Source organism: Panthera leo, chromosome A1 (genome assembly GCF_018350215.1).
Source record: "Panthera leo isolate Ple1 chromosome A1, P.leo_Ple1_pat1.1, whole genome shotgun sequence".
In the NCBI taxonomy this organism is placed as follows: Eukaryota; Metazoa; Chordata; class Mammalia; order Carnivora; family Felidae; genus Panthera; species Panthera leo.
In genome coordinates, this window is record NC_056679.1 from 149,244,557 (window position 1) to 149,252,777 (window position 8,221).

Below are 8,221 nucleotides of genomic sequence, written 5' to 3' on the forward strand. Positions count from 1 at the left end.
TTCCTTAATGTCCCTTATGCATTTAGCCCATCCCCCCCACAACCCTCCAGTAATTCTCTGTTCTCTATATTTAAGTCTTTTATGTTTTGTCCCCCTCCCTGTTTTTATATTATTTTTGCTTCCCTTCCCTTATGGTCATCTGTTTTGTCTCTTAAAGTCTACATATGAGTGAAGTCCACATATGATATTTGTCTTTCTCTGACTGACTAATTTCACTTAGCATAATCCCCTCCAGTTCCATCTGTGCAGTTGCATATGGCAAGATTTCATTCATTCTGATTGCCAGGTAATACTCCGTTGTATATATATGCCACATCTTCTTTATCCATTCATCCATCGATGGACATTTGGGCTCTTTCCATACTTTGGCTATTGTCAATAGTACTGCTATAAACATCGGGGTGCATGTGCCCCTTCAAAACAGCTCACCTGTATCCCTTGGGTAAATACCTACTAGTGCAATTGCTGGGCCATAGGGTAGTTCTATTTTTAATTTTTTAAGGAACCTCCATACTGTTTTCCAGAGTGGCTGCACCAGCTTGCATTCCCACCAGCAGTGAAAAAGAGATCTTCTTTCTCTGCATCCTTGCCAACATCTGTTGTTGCCTGAGTTGTTAATGTTAGCCATTCTGACAGGCGTGAGGTGGTATCTCATTGTGGTTTTGATTTGTATTCCCCTGATGATGAGTGATGTTGAGCATTTTTTCATGTGTTGGTTGGCCCTCTGGATGTCTTCTTCGGAAAAGTGTCTATTCATGTCTTTTGCCCATTTCTTCACTGGATTATTTGTTTTTTGGGTGTTGAGTTTGATAAGTTCTTTATAGATTTTAGATACTAACCCTTTATCTGATATGAAGGTTTGTGTTTAAAGCAAGAAGATAAGATTACCTAATTTATGTTTTAAATAGATGCTGTTGGCTGGGGCACCTGGGTGGCTCAGTTGGTTAAACATCCAGATCTTGATTTCAGCTCAGGTCATTATCTCATAGCTGGTGGGTTAGAGCCCCATGCAGAGTTCCGCTTGAGATTTTCTGTCTCCCTCTCTCTCTGCCCATCTCCAGCTTGCGCTCATGCGTTTGCACATATGTGCTCTCTCTGTTTCTCTTAAAAATAAATAAATAAATAAATAAATAAATAAATAAATAAATAAATCCTATTGGCTGCTCTGCAAAGAAGCAGTTGATAAGAGGACAACTTGGAAGACCCCTGCAGAAAGACAGTGACAACTCTGATTAATGTAATTCCAGAGATAAATTAAGTGGACAAATTTGGGGTAATTATGAATAAATTTAGCATACCCTTTTATTTCTTGAATAAAGCACATTATTTTCAAAATTTTTTGATGTTTTATTTATTTTTGAGACAGAGAGAGACAGAGCATGAGCAGAGGAGAGGCAGAGAGAGAGCAAGAGACAGAATCTGAACCAGGCTCCAGGCTCTGAGCTGTCAGCACGGAGCCTGACACAAGGTTCGAACTCACGAACTGCGAGATCATGACCTGAGCCGAAGTCTGACGCTCAACCAACTGAGCCACCCAGGCGTCCCGCACATTATTTTGATTGAGCAGATAGGACCTGAGATGTATGGTGAGGGAGAGACAGATATAATCATATCTTTAGACCAGTACTGTTAAATAAAATTTTCTGCAGTAAAATAAATTTTTTTATGTCTGTGCTAATATGGTGACCAATACCCATATATGACCGCTGAACACTTAAAATGTGACTAGTATAAGTGTGAAATGCAATTTTTACTTTTACTTAATTTTAGTTTAAATAATCACATGCAAGTGGTGGCTACTAAATTAGATAGACCAGCTCTAGAAATCTGGCTTGAGCAAATAATTGAATGGTAGTGTCTATTACTGAAACAAGCAAGAGTAAGAGAAAAGCAGACTTGGAATGAAAATCAAGGGTTCTATTTGGATCATGTTAAGTTTGAGATGCTGAGTGGTTACCTATGTGGATATATCACATAGTGTAATAGATAGGTGAACATGGAGTTCCAGCAAGTTCAGCATTATATCTACACACTTAAGAATTATCAACACATAGATATTATTTATACCCATGAAACTCAGTGAGGCCCTCTAGAGAGAGTGTATAGAGAGAAAAGGGCTCAGTGACAGAGGGTAACATTTGAACATTTAATAATCAAAACAGAAGCCAGTGTAAAAGACTGAAAGCAAAGTCAGTCTCAAGAGGTACACCCTGAAGTAGAGCACAACCAGGTCAATGACGGTTGAAGAAGGGTCATCTCTTCCACATCAGTTTAGGAAAGCACTGTTGCCCTTGGAATGACCAGATGGAGCCCAGGGAATAGCTCAGCTTGACAGCCTGTAAGTATATGGGGGAGGGCATGGATTTTCATAAGGATTTGGAGCTGAAGGTGAGGCTAAAATGAACAGTATTATTCATTATGAATATGTCATTCAGAATATATCATTCTGAAACTATGAGGCAGAGGCGTTCATGGTTTCAGAAGCAAGAAGCAGCTGGACGCTGATTTAAAACCTGCACCATTTCCCATTCAGAAATAGCTAACTATAAATTTCTCTAATAACAATGATTATAAAAATATATTAAGTTTATCTTTCCTAACAAAAACTTCATATTACTCCTTCAAAAACAAATACTCTAAAGGTAAACATCAGGAACTTCTGATTTTGTGTCATAATGTAAGTTTTCAGGAGGGCAAGTATATACCAAGAATTGTATCAGATAAAGAAGTTAATGCAGAATTTTATCATATATTAAGAAGTTATAAGACCTTTTAAAATAATTTAAAAGAGGTAGAAAAACATTTTAAGCAATGGAAAATAGCTTTATCTTTCTCAGATAGGTTTTTCTTAGAATTTCATTAGAATTCTTTTTAATGTAATTCTCTTTATAGTAAATCCCTAGGTTTAATCTGGGATTGTTTTGAGATTCATGATTGTGTGATTTTGTTTGAGCTTTATAGAATAAAGGCATTTTTCATTCTGGACTTATGTATCTGTTTCTATGATTCTCCAGAAAGAAAAAGATAAAAATAAAACCAGAAGCAAAAGAAGGCAGCCTGAAAACTGCCACCACAGACTGATGAACTACATGAATATTGCTCTATTATGATAAACCATCATTTGCACATACACAGAACTTTTTTTTCTAGGATCATTATGAGAATTTCATAGTACATTCAGGAGTTGTTTCTCATTTTGATGTTTCTATAAAATAACAAATTCAGATCATGTCTACAGGAAAAATACATACTATCTTTTGTTTATCACACTACTGATTTTGCTTTCTGTGGGAAGTGGCCACTTAGTCATATCCTTGCCATGCTACATATAGAGAATATATATATATATATATATATATATATATATATACACACACACACACACATGAACACACAAACGTATATATACACATATATATATATATACACTCTACATGTATACACATATATATGAACATAAATATGTACAAAAGAACAATAATAATTACAAATATATGGATATAAATACAAAAGATGAGATAGATAAAATTTAATTTAAATTTTCAACTATAAGTTTACCAGACACCAATAGCGAAATGTGGGCGTGTTCTTATGGTCTACACAACAGTGAACATGAAAGGTTAAACAGTAAAACTTCAAGATGCCATGGCCAGAAGGCAGGTTTAATTCTATAATGCAGAACATATCTTTCTATGACTGTCTAATAGAATCATTTTATACCTCAGGTTTCAATGGAAAGTCATTCTGTACTTACAAAATGATTGAAATGAAAATCACCTGACTCTTCTTGGACAGTAGAACCAAATGACCAAACAATGTACAGGCAGATTAGGAGTCAGCACAAGACAGATGCAACAGGCTTTGCCCAGATTCCGATCAGAACACAGTCCAGTCAAGAGATAAGGAAGAGTGATGGCCCAAAGACAAACGCAGAAAGGCCATGTGATAATGAACACATATTTTTGGCAACTTGGAAAGCAGAAAAATGAAATAAAAATGCTGTTGATTTAGACTCAAATTTAAAATCTAAATTGTAAGTTATTTCAGACAATGAAGCTTAGCTTCTTTTACTGTTATTGTAATGTTGATATAAAAATGATATCCAATCAGCTCAATGGTCTAATGCAGCAAGAGACCTAAGAAACAGATCTCTAGAATTTTACTACAAGGAGAAAGGACAAGCTTTTTACTTATCTAAATATGATTAAGAGTATTTCCACTTCTGTCATGATAAAGAATAGAAATTCTAGAAAAAATTAAGTGAATGTTATTTCAAGTTGATTAATCTTATAATTATGACTAAAAGAATTATATACTGAACTGAACGTATTGTTATAATATGTAGCATCATTATACATAAAACCTTGATGATGGCTTTGACCAGGGACCTTAATTCTATATGGAAAAAAAATACAAATAGATAAATAAATCATAAGTCCTACTGTCCAAAAGTCATAGTAAGGCAGTTAATTAAAAGAGTTAATTTCAGCAACAAATCCTAAAATGTAGGATGCAAATACATAAAGGTAATAAATGGATGAAAAACATCGTACATAATATTTTTACTTAAAACATGAACACCCAATCACTAATTTGATATTGGCCACAGATTAATTGGATTATTGACCAGTAATGTACTGTGTCTAATGCTTCATCTCCCATTTTCAGTTTCAGTATCTTCAAGGTAAAAACAGAATTTGAAGACATTTGTAAAGCAAAATGTGTGAAACCTTTCCAATTTTTGTTTTTTCAGTCTTTACAGTCACCACAATTTTTAGCCATTTACATAAGTCAAGCCATGCCAAAGCATTCAATTTTTATTTTATTCAGGTAACGATCTCTTTCCATATATATGTGATCACTTTATTATATTTATCTAAACATTTGTGATTGCAGTAACAAGTATAAACCTATGGGAATAAGTCTTCAACTGGTAGGAGTAAACCATTCCTTGGCAAAACAGAACACACCCCATGAGCAGTAAACCTTCAGCACGCCAAGGGCATTAGACAGCACGTTATATGGAAAAATTAATTCATCTGTTAAACTAATTAAGAGGTTAATTAGGAGACCTTCTACCAAAGATAATTGATTAATCAATGGAGGGTTATATAAATATATACATTAATATCGACAAAAATTTGATAAAAAGAACTGATAGAAAAGGAAGATATCACACCTTAAAATTTTGTCAAGGATTTTTAATTTAGAAATTAAGATTGAGACTCATTTTCTTCAATATCTTTTTTTGAAGAGCAGAAAAATATATAGAATCTGCTGTTGTTTATAGATCATACAATTATATGGAAGAAAAAAAAAAAATAGCTGCTATCTTGCTTCCCTGCATGTGTGCACCTAATCTCAACTGGTCCACCGAGACCCCCTGAGCACCAACCCTAGTCCCCCAAGCAGTCCCATTTCCTCTCCAACAAGATGAAAGAAACTATCATGAGCCGGAAGAAACTCGTGGAACTGCAAGCACAAGCGCGCATTGGTGGGAAAGAGCTGCTGGCGCAGAGAAGGTGGCTCTTAGAACAGCTACAGCAGATGATTAAAAAAAAAAAAAAAAAAAAAAAAAAAAAAAAAAAAAAACTTCAGTTCTCTTTAAAGAAGTTGGGGGTAAAAGATATCTCTGGTATTGAAGAAGTGAATATGTTCACAAACCAAGGAACAGGGAGGGGTCCACTTTAAGAACCCTAAAGTTCAGGCATCCCTGGCAGCAAAAACTTTCACCATTACAGGTCACGCTGAGAAAAAGCAGCTGACAGAAATGCTACCCAGTTTCTTGAACCAACTTGGTGCAGACGGTCTGACTAGTTTAAGACTGGCTGAAGCTCTGCCCACACAGTGTGTGGATGGAAAGGTACCGCTTGCTACCGGAGAGGAGGGCGATGATGACGTTCCAGATCTTGTGGAAAACTTGGATGAAGCTTCCAAGAATGAAGCAAATGAATAGAGGCACTTTCTGAAGTGACTTGAAGAAGTTACGGGAAGCTGCTCTTTTATAGTTTGACTGCTTTTTAAAACTTTTGTTCATGGATCTGATAAAATCTATATGTCTAATATTTTTTTTTTTTACTTTTTTTTTCAACGTTTTTTATTTATTTTTGGGACAGAGAGAGACAGAGCATGAAGGGGGGAGGGGCAGAGAGAGAGGGAGACACTGAATCGGAAACAGGCTCCGAGCCATCAGCCCAGAGCCTGATGCGGGGCTCGAACTCACGGAGCGCGAGATCGTGACCTGGCTGAAGTCGGACGCTTAACCGACTGCGCCACCCAGGCGCCCCCTATATGTCTAATATTTTTAAGCCCAAGTCTCTTGGACACTGCAGCTCTTTTCGATTTTGGTTATACACAATTCATTCTTTGCAGCTAATTAAGCTGAGGAAACCTGGGAATACAGTTTGAAACAAGGTTAATGAAAGAAGGAAAGAAAGAAAGAAAGAAAGAAAGAAAGAAAGAAAGAAAGAGGAAAAGAAAAGGAAAGAAAAAAAATAGAAAGCAGAATGGGTTTCTTTCTGAAGTAACAAATCCATCTGAATTTCTATATATCATTAATTTGCACTAATATGAAAAACAAACTATTCACATTCTATGCAGTAAAATTACTGCTTAGAATTTCTGGGTTTTATGTGATTGCTCTTTCTTTCCAAGCAAGGTACAAAGTAAAACACCTATCTGTGGTTGGTTTAGCTCTTGAGATTAATCAGAGCAATGTTTACTTGTTTTACATAGAGATCAATTTCTCTGGACCGAAGAGAATTCATATAGCAAGTTTACCCAATAAGTTTCTTACATAATAAGAAACGACTTTCTAGACAAGTCTAGCTCAGCATCTCACCTGCAGAGGAAAACCATGGAATATTGGCTGTCAGTATTAGCTAGTCTATAGTCATACAGCCCTGCACTTGCCAGATCTCATCTAATATCAAAGGATTAGCTAATATTTTGCTATACTCAAGCTAATTCTTAGAATACTGAAGGACAAATGGAGAGCAAAAGTACCAATTAATTAGGGGTGCCTGGGTGGCTCAATCAGTTAAGTGTCCTACTGTCTATCAGCTCAGGTTGTGCTCTCATAGTTCATGGGATCGAGCCCTGTGTCAGGATCTGTGCTGACAACACAGAGTCTACTTGGGATTCTCTCTCCCTCTCTCTCTGCCCCTCCTCCTCTTCCTCTCTTTCCCTCTCTCTGTCTCTCTTTCAAAATAAACAAATAAACTTAAATTTTTTTAAGTACTAATTAATTAATTAACATTACAAATCTCTCCCAAGTTTAAATAAATACATATGCAGATATTTTCCCTCATTATTTACTTGGGGGAGGGATAAGAGAAATCAGCTATAACTTTAAAATGTCTAATTTAGGGGCGCCTGGGTGGCTCAGTCAGTTGAGCGTCCGACTTCAGCTTAGGTCATGATCTCACGGATTGTGAGTTTCAGCCCCGTGTGGGGCTCTGTGCTGACAGCTCAGAGCTTGGAGCCTGCTTCATATTCTAGGTCTCCCTCTCTCTCTCTCTGCCCTATCACACTCATGCTGTCTCTCTCTGTCTCTCAAAAATAAATAAACATTCAAAAAAATGTTTAATGTCTAATTTACTACTGACAAATTTAAAGTCCTTATTCTGGTCCTAATGTGATAGTCTCTGAAATAAATAAAATATAGGCTAAATTTGTGATTAATATTCATTTCAATTTTGACAGTTTAACTCAATTCAACCTGGGTGGGACCAGCAAAAGAAAGTCAAAGTTTATCACCAGTCTGTAAATTTTGGATAGCTTTCACTTCTTTATTCATATGTTTACCCCTATAATCTCTTTATGCAAAAATCCAAGAAAGGATGCTATAAGCTGAAGCAAGGACAGTGCACCTATGTCAGTTGCATGTTATTAAAATGAGAAGAGTAACAAAAAATCCTGGTCAGAACTATCATTGGTGCTCAAAGGCTGTCACATATGACAATGAAAGATATGTTTCATATATCTAGTCGACTATTAGGGCTATGGCCACATGTCTCAGAAAGAATTCTTACTTTCCCAAAGGATTAATGGCTTTTATCATGAAATGAAACTCACTTAAAAAGCTGAACTACATCTTAAGATCAAGAACAAAGGCAGCTAATTCTAAGACAAAGAAACCTTTATAAACCTGCCTACTCTAGGTTAGAGCTAAGCTCACCATGAATTCTCAGACTGATACACCTCTCCTGATTATCAAAAG

The 8,221-nt window shown here is 36.1% G+C and overlaps 1 pseudogene; it reads left to right on the forward strand.

Annotated features, from left to right (window-relative positions):
- Window positions 1-5,427: 5,427 nt before the first annotated feature.
- Window positions 5,428-6,045, forward strand: LOC122200963 (annotated as a pseudogene).
- Window positions 6,046-8,221: the final 2,176 nt, after the last annotated feature.